The sequence below is a fragment of the Mchenga conophoros genome, linkage group LG10 (genome assembly GCF_057382185.1).
Source record: "Mchenga conophoros isolate Kocher_MC1m ecotype Shallow Benthic linkage group LG10, M_conophoros_male_GT1.1, whole genome shotgun sequence".
NCBI lineage: Eukaryota > Metazoa > Chordata > Actinopteri > Cichliformes > Cichlidae > Mchenga > Mchenga conophoros.
In genome coordinates this window covers 24,515,709-24,525,283 of record NC_140535.1, presented here as the reverse complement: position 1 = coordinate 24,525,283, position 9,575 = coordinate 24,515,709, and positions in this window count along the sequence as shown.

The window sequence follows — 9,575 nt, the reverse complement described above, 5'->3', positions numbered from 1 at the left end:
GTATACTAAAGTATTCTAGAGTCAAATGCATCTGTCTGATAGCTGATGCTTGGCTGAAACTGGGTCATACAACAGAACAATGATCCCATGCATCCCACACAACTGTCATTTTCTTCCAACTTTTATTCCTACCTTCAAATAGGCTTCACTTCATTAGTATGGTAGCTCTTTTCCATTCTTACTGATCAAAACATTTAAAGTACGCATATTCAAACACATACATTCAGACAACGCTTTCGGCACGAAACTACTGCACAGTGCTTTTCCTCTCACACCATTATTTTATCTGCAGTAGTTGTTCTTGCTTTTATTTCGTATCATGTGTGTAAACTCTTCATACGTTTCTGATATTATAGTTTATATTATATATTATACATTATTCTGATGACTGTATATAATCAGTCGACTTGTTTCGACTAACAGGGTAATGGACTGAAGCTTTATTACACCCACCTTATTCATCAGAAACACAAACCAAAAATAAATGTAAAAGTAGATAAAACACAAACAATGATAATCACACATCAGTTTTATAATCAGTTTGGGATCTTTTTTTAAACATTTGGATTTTTTTTATATTTGCCCTGGCCTGTGCTTATCTGAATCCTCACTGAATCTGTCATATTTATATGTGTAAGCTCATTCAAACAGCCTCTTACGTTCTACTTTTCACATTATCAGTTTAGTGTTGAAAAACGATATCATAACTTTTTACGCATGTAGTTTAATTATTACTCCAGTCGAATGTTCTGAATAATCAGAACTATTTATAATTCTTGCAGTTTTGTTTGATAGCAAATAAATCAGATTAGTGGGAACTAGTGGGGAACAAGACTATGTATTAAATGCATTTTAATTCACGTATCTTTTCTTTCAATTTTATGATATATTATTTATACATAACGTATAAATAATCCAGACTTTTCAGAGACAAAGCACATTTCAAAGGTTTTAACATGTTTAATTTAGGGCCCTTGTGAAACCCCACAACTAGTATATTTTTTCAAGGCTGTCAGTTGAATACTATTAGATTATTCTGTTATTATATGTTACCTTATATATGTAATCAAAGTAGTTGAATTAGAATACTGCTGTAGATCACATTATACCCTTTAATATAGAGTGTGTGAGCTGTATGTAGTTTAGTTCTCATTATACTTTTGAGTTAACAGAACATATTCACATATTAGTTCATTAGATAAATGTGCATCCTTGATCTGCTGGGAATGTGTTACACTGTTTTCTTGACATGCTTCATTGTTGAATCATGAAGAGAAGGTTGTAAGCAGGAGACTCTGTGTCTAAAGACAGGGGAGATAGATAGACCACATTCCACACCCCCACCTTACAGAAAGCAGAGAAACAACTGCCGAGGTCATAACTTAGGCGCTGTAACAGAGAAAAAATGTGATGTTTTGGCTTTTACGACTAGCTGGGGGCCACTAGAGACTATAAAAAGCTGAGCAACCCGTCACCATTTTGAGACATGTGCCTGACCCTCTGGTAGCATCTCTCCCGTCCGGACGTTGTAATGCTCTGACTGTTGAATTGTATGGAAATAAATGATTGTTGATTGAGCATTTATACACCGAGTATTGTCCCTCCTTCAGCCCAAAGATTCAAAGAATTGGGAGATTTCAACAATACCATATCTCTCCAGCTCTTAATAATCTGTGTTCTATATTGTCAAATACATTTTAAATTAAATAAACATTTTATTCTTCCACAAACTGCATCTTTCCAGAAAAGCTGATGAACTTACTATAAATGTGTGAACAGTGATTTCATCAGCTTAATTTGACATTTTACTGGATCTTATTTCACCCATTTTTCACCAAATAGAAAGACCAAAGGGAAAAAACAGTTGCTAAAATCTACAAACAACAGATGTGTTAATGAACAATTTCCCAGCCCATACTATCCTTTTTCTTGGCTTCACAATTTTATCAGCTAAGCCACATCCAGCATGTACGGAGTACCTTTCATTTTCTAGTATTCCTTTATTAGGTGTTACTTCTATACTGCTCCAGTAGTGTGTGCTGATAGAGTGATAAACTGTCTCTTCACATACAAAGAACTTAATGAATAAAATCTGTCATGTCATAAAGACCTTGAGGGCCATACTGTCGAAACTGAGCACTGAAGACCCTGAACCGTATTTAACTTTTATTGCTGTAGGCACAGGTTGTCAACAGAGCTGCTATAAGTTACTGAGTACCTTATGTCTGTTGTTTGGCTCTCAGTAGCACTATTTCACTATTTCATGTCATTGACTCTCTCCATAACTAGTCCCCCCCCCCTCCTGTCCTATCTTTTATTTTTCTATCTTTATGCAAGTGTCTTTGGCTATAAGGCCTCATGATTCTGATCTGCAATTTTAGACTCTATTATGCTTACACAAAGGTTAGCTTGACCCTGTAAAAATGCTTTACTGTAAGGTGAGGGTCAGGCTCTAAAGTGTTCACTTCTTCCTCTGAAGTTAAAGAATGTGAGTCCCACTCCAGAGTAATTTTTTCAAGCCATGACACATGAGTCTGGAAGAGCTTTCAATTAATTTTCCATGCCAAGAAACATGAATGTGCCATATTCTCGGTACATTAAGCGGAACTAAATGAAATAATGCAGACATTATGGTTCATTGCAACAACTAGGTCCCATATCACCTACAATCTTTTCTGGCTAATCAATCTGCCAGCAGTCCCACAAGATTAATTATACTCGTCTGGTCTCCCACTATCTATCCCAAATTCCTTCCCAAGTATAACCTACTTCACTATACATTTATACTTTACCTGCTTTCATTAATTAGTGCCAAGAATACAACTGTTAATTGGAAACATACTCACTTTTTATTTCTTTTTTTTTTTTTTTTACAACATTTAGCAATTACAAATTAGACAAACTGAGCAAATGTTAAGCTGATCCATTCATGGGGACTGGGCCCATGGCACTTCATTTCAGAGTGCCATGTAAAACCAAACAATAGCAGGTTATAATCACTGCATTAGGTCTATGTCTAATATGACCTAATACAAAATTCTTATATCTTGCTACTCTGGAGACCTCACAGTATGGCTCTTTTGTTCTTTCAAAAGAGATTTCCTTTGCTAGTTGGAATTTTAGCCCACTCATCTTTACAATGTTTAGTTAATTGGTGTTTTTATACAGAGTTCTCTTAAGATCTCACTTCAGCATCAGTTGTGTTGAGGTCTGGTCTTTGACTGGGTCATTCAAACAACTTGATTCTTTTTTTCCATCCATTTGTTGCTATTGTGCTTGGGTTGCATGACCCAATTTGGGCCATATCAAGGCCATAATAGATACTATATGCTGTAACTCCAGTAGAAATGTTGGTATTTATTTGGGTGTTTTTTCCTACCAGATTTACTTTCTCTTTTTTTTCCCCTGTAATGTCACCCACAGGTGGAGAACAAAATAACACTTAGAGTAAATCTTTGCTTACAAACATGGGATCAAACTATCCAGATGTCAACTGAATGGGTGATATACATATAACACATGTTGTTCACAGACATACTTTAAATTCAGTGCATGCATGTCCGCGTTCTGCCTATAAATAGTTCTTCATTAACCACAAAGTCAACACTGATTGAAGACATAATGAGAAAATGTCTAAGTCAGAAAACAACCCACTTTATTTATGTCTAATATAGTCTGAATAAATTTCTCATTGCTCTGTTCATGTTAGCAGTAAATCACCTCAGTGAGGTGGTGGAGCTTTATAGTTATGACCCATTACATCTGATTGAAAGTTGGCAGGATTGTTTGGGGTTTTTTTTGTTTTTTTTCCCTGAGACTCGTGCTCTTATTTGACTATGTAGACGTCTTTGCAATAACATTAATGAGGCTGTAGGGAGGCATGCAATTAACAGCCACTCTGTTGACTCACCTCTCCCCTTTTACTTACTAGATTCACTCTTGTGCCTCAATGAATCAGCAATAATGTCTAGCTAGAATACATGCCTAACTCAGAAAAGGAGAGTAAAGGTTTGGCAGCCACGAGCATAATGGACTGTTTCTGTTTCAATCCAGATGATTTCGCATGTTGGTTTGGGCCTGTAATGAAAATGGACATTGTGTATTACAGTTTTATTTCTTATATTGTTCCATAATGGACAAACACAGATACTATGCCACAATCTTTCAGTCTGAATGCTCCAAGTTTTTGTGATCTCCCCAAAAAACCAAAAACAAGCCATCAGCCACTGAGATTCAGCTAGAAGGAAAGTGTTTGAATCCTGTCCCAGATCGTTATTTTTGTATTTATTTTTATACTTTTGTAATGTAATTTTCATTCTCCGTCACTATTTTGTAATGTATGTTTTGCACTAACAATACTGCTAAGGCACAGACAAAGTTAGATTTAGAAATAAGATTGTTTGGTTTAGAAATTTAGCACATGAATTCAATTGTACTCTCTACTATTCTGTATCCTGCAGGTGTGGTAAACTATGTCATATAAAACCTCTATAGCTGAAAGCACCATCATTTACAGACTAGAGAAACACCAGCACAATCCAATATGCTAGAAGTCATCTGATTTTTGTGAGGAAGTGTCAACTGTATCTTTGCTACAGTAGTGCCAGTGTGTATGTATTTGACAGTGTTAGTCCAACAGCACTGTATATAAACTTGAATCTTTAACCCTCAGTCATTTTTTAAAATGATCATTATCAGAAGGACTAAACAGGATTTTCCTTCCTTCCATGTTTGTCCTCATTTAGTTGTTTTTTTTTTTTCACTTTCTGTGCAGCGCTCTGAGTGCCAGCAGCAGAAATCTCCAACCTGATGAGTGACTTAATGATGGGGAAAGAGCCAGTGTAAGTAATTAGTAATAGTTTGTTCACCTCAGGTTCCATCTGCTTAAACATATATTTTCCAAGTTTCCTTTTTTGATAAGGAACATGAAGTAGCAGATATGTTTCTACTTTTAAAACCTACAAAAACAGTGTTAGTATGCTCAAAATCTGTGTTGAAGGTTTGCTTTATCAAGCTCTCATGGACTGGCATTTTAAAAGCCACTAACTGTTTGTCTAGCCTCTCCTTTCTTCTCTTGAGCTGGAGAGCACTTACACAGATATTCACTGTCATCCAACTTTACTTTCACTGTCAAACCTGATCCCATGCTTCTGCAGCTATTTTCCTACCTTTTGCACATTTCATCTCTGGCGTGGCTTAAGTATTAGGACAGACCTGAAACTTTGATTCATTTGTGCTCCAAAGAGAATTACTTGCGAGTCAAAAAACTAAAAAATACTCTTCATACTTAACAGTAACATAATCCCGTTGATGTTACTGTATGGTTTAGTGAGTTGGAAAAAAGTTTCCCAGGTTTAATTCTCTATACATTTTAGCCAAGCCAGGGACAGCATTTGCTTTCTGTTTGAGTTTATTTTTGGTGGAAATCTATAGGGGAGATGTGCATTTCTTGTTTTGTTGTGGATCAATTCAATGGCTGAACGAGGGTCTAAGATTTTTACAGAGCTTAAGAAGCAATTAAAGGCAAGCCAAGGAAGAGAGGAAACACAGCACAACCATCCCAACAGACACTGTCAGGATTCAGAGAAGCCAGCTACTTAGTTCAACATGAAATTGACTTTCAGGGAGTCAAGGGGTTTGGTGCTGTTATTTAGCTTTTCATCAATACTGATTTCAAAGATCTAAGCCTTTACTTTGACTTTTAAACAACTAGTGAAAGAGATGCTCTCAGTTTAAAAAAGAAAAATGTGCATACTCAGTCACATTCAAGTATTTGCACCTGTCATGTTATTGAAAAGCACTTACTCCTGTCCTTTCTCTTTTACAGTTATTTTATGTACAGCTGAAAAGGGCTATGAAGGAATGCAATCCTCCGCTGCCATTATTTAGTGCAATGTACTGTGATGTCAGCTTGATTAATAGCTGAATCAAATGTGGAATGTGGTTTAATCTGCCTTGATTCCCAGACTGCAGGATATGTTGGCATATTAATGGGTCTAAAGGCAGTTTATTCTGTACCAAAAATGGATTTCTAAGTTTTAGAGTATTTCCATGATCAAGTGTCATCAACTAAGTGAAAGAACCACCGGGACGCTTCCTGGACACTTCTCAGTGAGTTTAATTCAATTACGTTCAAATACTTATTATAGAATAGAATAGAATAGAATAGAATTCAACTTTATTGTCATTGCACATGCACAGGTACAGGGCAACGAAATGCAGTTTGCATCCATCCAGAAGTGCTTTAGTGATATAGATATATTACAATATATATTAGCAATAATATAGATATGTGAGTATATTACAGAAATGGGTCTATTATGGTATGTTATAATGTACACGGTATGAAGTATGTTGTGAATATTCTATAACTATAAGTATGTACAGGCTGTAGTGAGTACAAGCTATGTACAGGATATGGACAGGATATAAATATGAAAAACTATACAGAATATGAAATAAATAACTTTACAGAATCTGGGATATACAGCTATACAGAAATGGGAACTATGCAAGTTGTAAACAGTTGTAGGATTAAAGATTATCGAATGTACAGAATGATTATTTACACAGAGCTATACAGTAGTGCAGTTAAGATAAGTGAGGGTGTAGATAGTTTCTACAGAGGCTATATAAAGTGCTAGTGGTTGTGAGTGGTGGTTCAGTCCATGTTATTATTGTGTTTGAGGGTACAGTTGTCCATTGTGGGTGTGTGTATGTTCAGTCCATGAGTTTAACGTGGGTCAGATGTCAGGAGGCAGAGTTCAGGAGTCTGACAGCTGTGGGGAAGAAGCTGTTCCGGTACCTGGTGGTCTTAGTCCGGAGGCTCCTGTGGCGCCTCCCAGAGGGCAGGAGGGTGAAGAGTCCATGTGATGGGTGACTGGGGTCTTTGATGATTTTCCCAGCCCTTTTCAGACACCGCTTCCTGTAGATGTCTTTTATGGCAGGAAGTGGTGCTCCGGCGATGCGCTGGGCAGTTTTCACGACCCTCTGCAACGCCTTCCGGTCCGAGGCAGAGCAGTTCCCGTACCAGACTGTTATACAGTTGGTCAGGATGCTCTCGATGGTGCAGCGATAGAAGTTCACCAGGATGTCTGAGGACAGGTGGTTCTTCCTCAGAGTCCTCAAGAAGAAGAGGCGCTGGTGAGCCTTCTTGACCAGCTTGGAGCAGTTGGTCGTCCAGGTGAGATCCTCGGAGATGTGGACTCCCAGGAACTTGAAGCTGCTCACACGCTCCACAGCCGTCCCCTTAATGTGGATGGGTGGATGTGGGTCAGCATTCCTCCTGTAGTCCACGATGAGCTCCTTGGTCTTCTCGGTGTTAAGCAGCAGGTTGTTTCTGTCGCACCACTCAGCCAGACGATCCACCTCCTCCCTGTAGGCGGCCTCATCGTTGTCACTGATGAGGCCAATCACCGTGGTGTCATCTGCAAACTTAATGATGGTGTTGGAACCATCATTGGAACCATTATATAAAGTGCCTCAGGGCAGGGTGGTGACAGCATCATGCTGTGGTAGTATTTCTCAGAACCAGTAAAAGAGAAAATTAAAGTAAAATTGTTCTCTATTCAGCAAGACAATGGCATGAATTAGATGATAAAGGCATCACTGGATAGGCTTTTATGAAGGCTGTACTTCGATATTCATAATTTAGACAGGTCATTTGTACAGGCAGCTAAGTGCTTGGCATTACTATTTTGGACAAGGACTTCGTGATGCTTGAAATATCAGTTGATGATGAATCAATTGAGCACACAATAATAATATAATTTGGTTGTTTAATATGTTTATATACACATTTTTCTATAGTGTAATGGTGCCAAAGGCTCTGTGGTGTCGTTTTCCATTCAAATAAAAAATTGAGTTTCAATCAATATATTCAAAATGCACAACACACAGTGAAAGTGTAACCTGAGTATGTAGTGTATATGTGTGTCTGCGAGCATGTGCACCAAGCATACGTGAGGGAAGTACATATTTATGTGTCTGTGTTCATTTGTGTGAAATGAGGCTGGATTCATGTGAGGAAAAATGAACATATCCAGCTGTTTATGGTCAAAGCCTTTGACTCTAAATATCATAAGGACACCATATATTTTACACCACATTTACAATGACACACAGCATCATTATGAAGGCTATGAAAAAAAGTCATGCACTAACAGCTGCACTGATATCAGCTGTCAATGTGCAGTGACCTACTTGCTGTGGAGTATGATATTCAGTACGAACTGAAGTGTGTTCAAGCAAGAAGCACAAGTGGAGACAAAGGGTTACTTTTCATCATGAAAAATTTGGCTTTATAAATGAAATATTAAACTAATTTAATCATGTTACTTGGGGTTATGAAAAGTGTGCAGACATTTTGTTACACATAAAAATTAAATGGCAGATTATACGAAACAGTAAATCTACTGTTCATCCCAGAAGAATTTTACCCCTTTTTTACTTAAAAAACGTGCGTAGGCAATTTATAGTTTTCAGTAACGTGACTGACTCACTACCCTGGCAGGCAAAACATTACTTTATCATAACAGCCAACAGTGGACAGTCAGTAGTACTGCAGGACAAAAGGTGTTCTCTTTTCCACCTGTCTTGAGCCGAGAATATTTGAATCAATTGTCCATGGAAGAAAAAAAAAAGATATGAGGAGAAGCTATGATTTGGGGGGACTTGTGATCTACATTCTGCCCTGGTAGCTTTATTTAAATCCCTGAAAGTGGCAACATCTCTCCTGTAGCATCAGTTTGGTGACATCTATGAGCACCTTGTTGATGGTTCCTCATCTTAAGTAAGTAAGTAAGTAAGTAAAATTTATTTATATAGTGCTTTTCACAGAAAAAAATCACAAAGTGCTTTACAACACAGAAAATGGGAATATAAAAACAATATAACAGTAAATAAAACAATGTAAAACAATAAAACTATAAAAAACAGCATAAGAAGAAATTAATCAAATGCTTTTCTAAATAAAAATGTCTTCAGCTGTTTCTTACACTGCTGCCAGGATAAATGCTTTCAAAAGAATGGACATCATGCAATTTTGATCTGCATTTGTGAATAATGGCACCATGCAGGAGGTGAAGAACAAGAAATTGTTTAACTACCAGACGTGAGTCTTACATTTTGTTGATTTGGACATTTACAGTGCAGGTCTAAAAAAAAAAAAAAAAAAAAAAAAAAAAGTGCTGTTAGTATTAATTTGTCACATTAATGTCATCCCGTAACACTAAAATTAGGGCGACCGTAGCCCGTAGCTCAAGAGTCTTGTAATCGGAAGGTTGCCGGTTCGAGCCCCGGCTCCGACAGTCTCGGCCTTTGTGTCCTTGGGCTAGACACTTCACCCGTTGCCTACTGGTAGTGGTCAGAAGGCCCGGTGGCGCCAGTGTCCGGCAGCCTCGCCTCTGTCAGTGCGCCCCAGGGTGGCTGTGGCTACAATGTAGCTTGCCATCACCAGTGTGTGAATGGGTGGATGACTGAATATAGTGTAAAGCGCTTTGGGGTCCATAGGGACTAAGTAAAGCGCTATACAAATACAGGCCATTTACCATTTAAAATTGACCAATTGTTTTTTC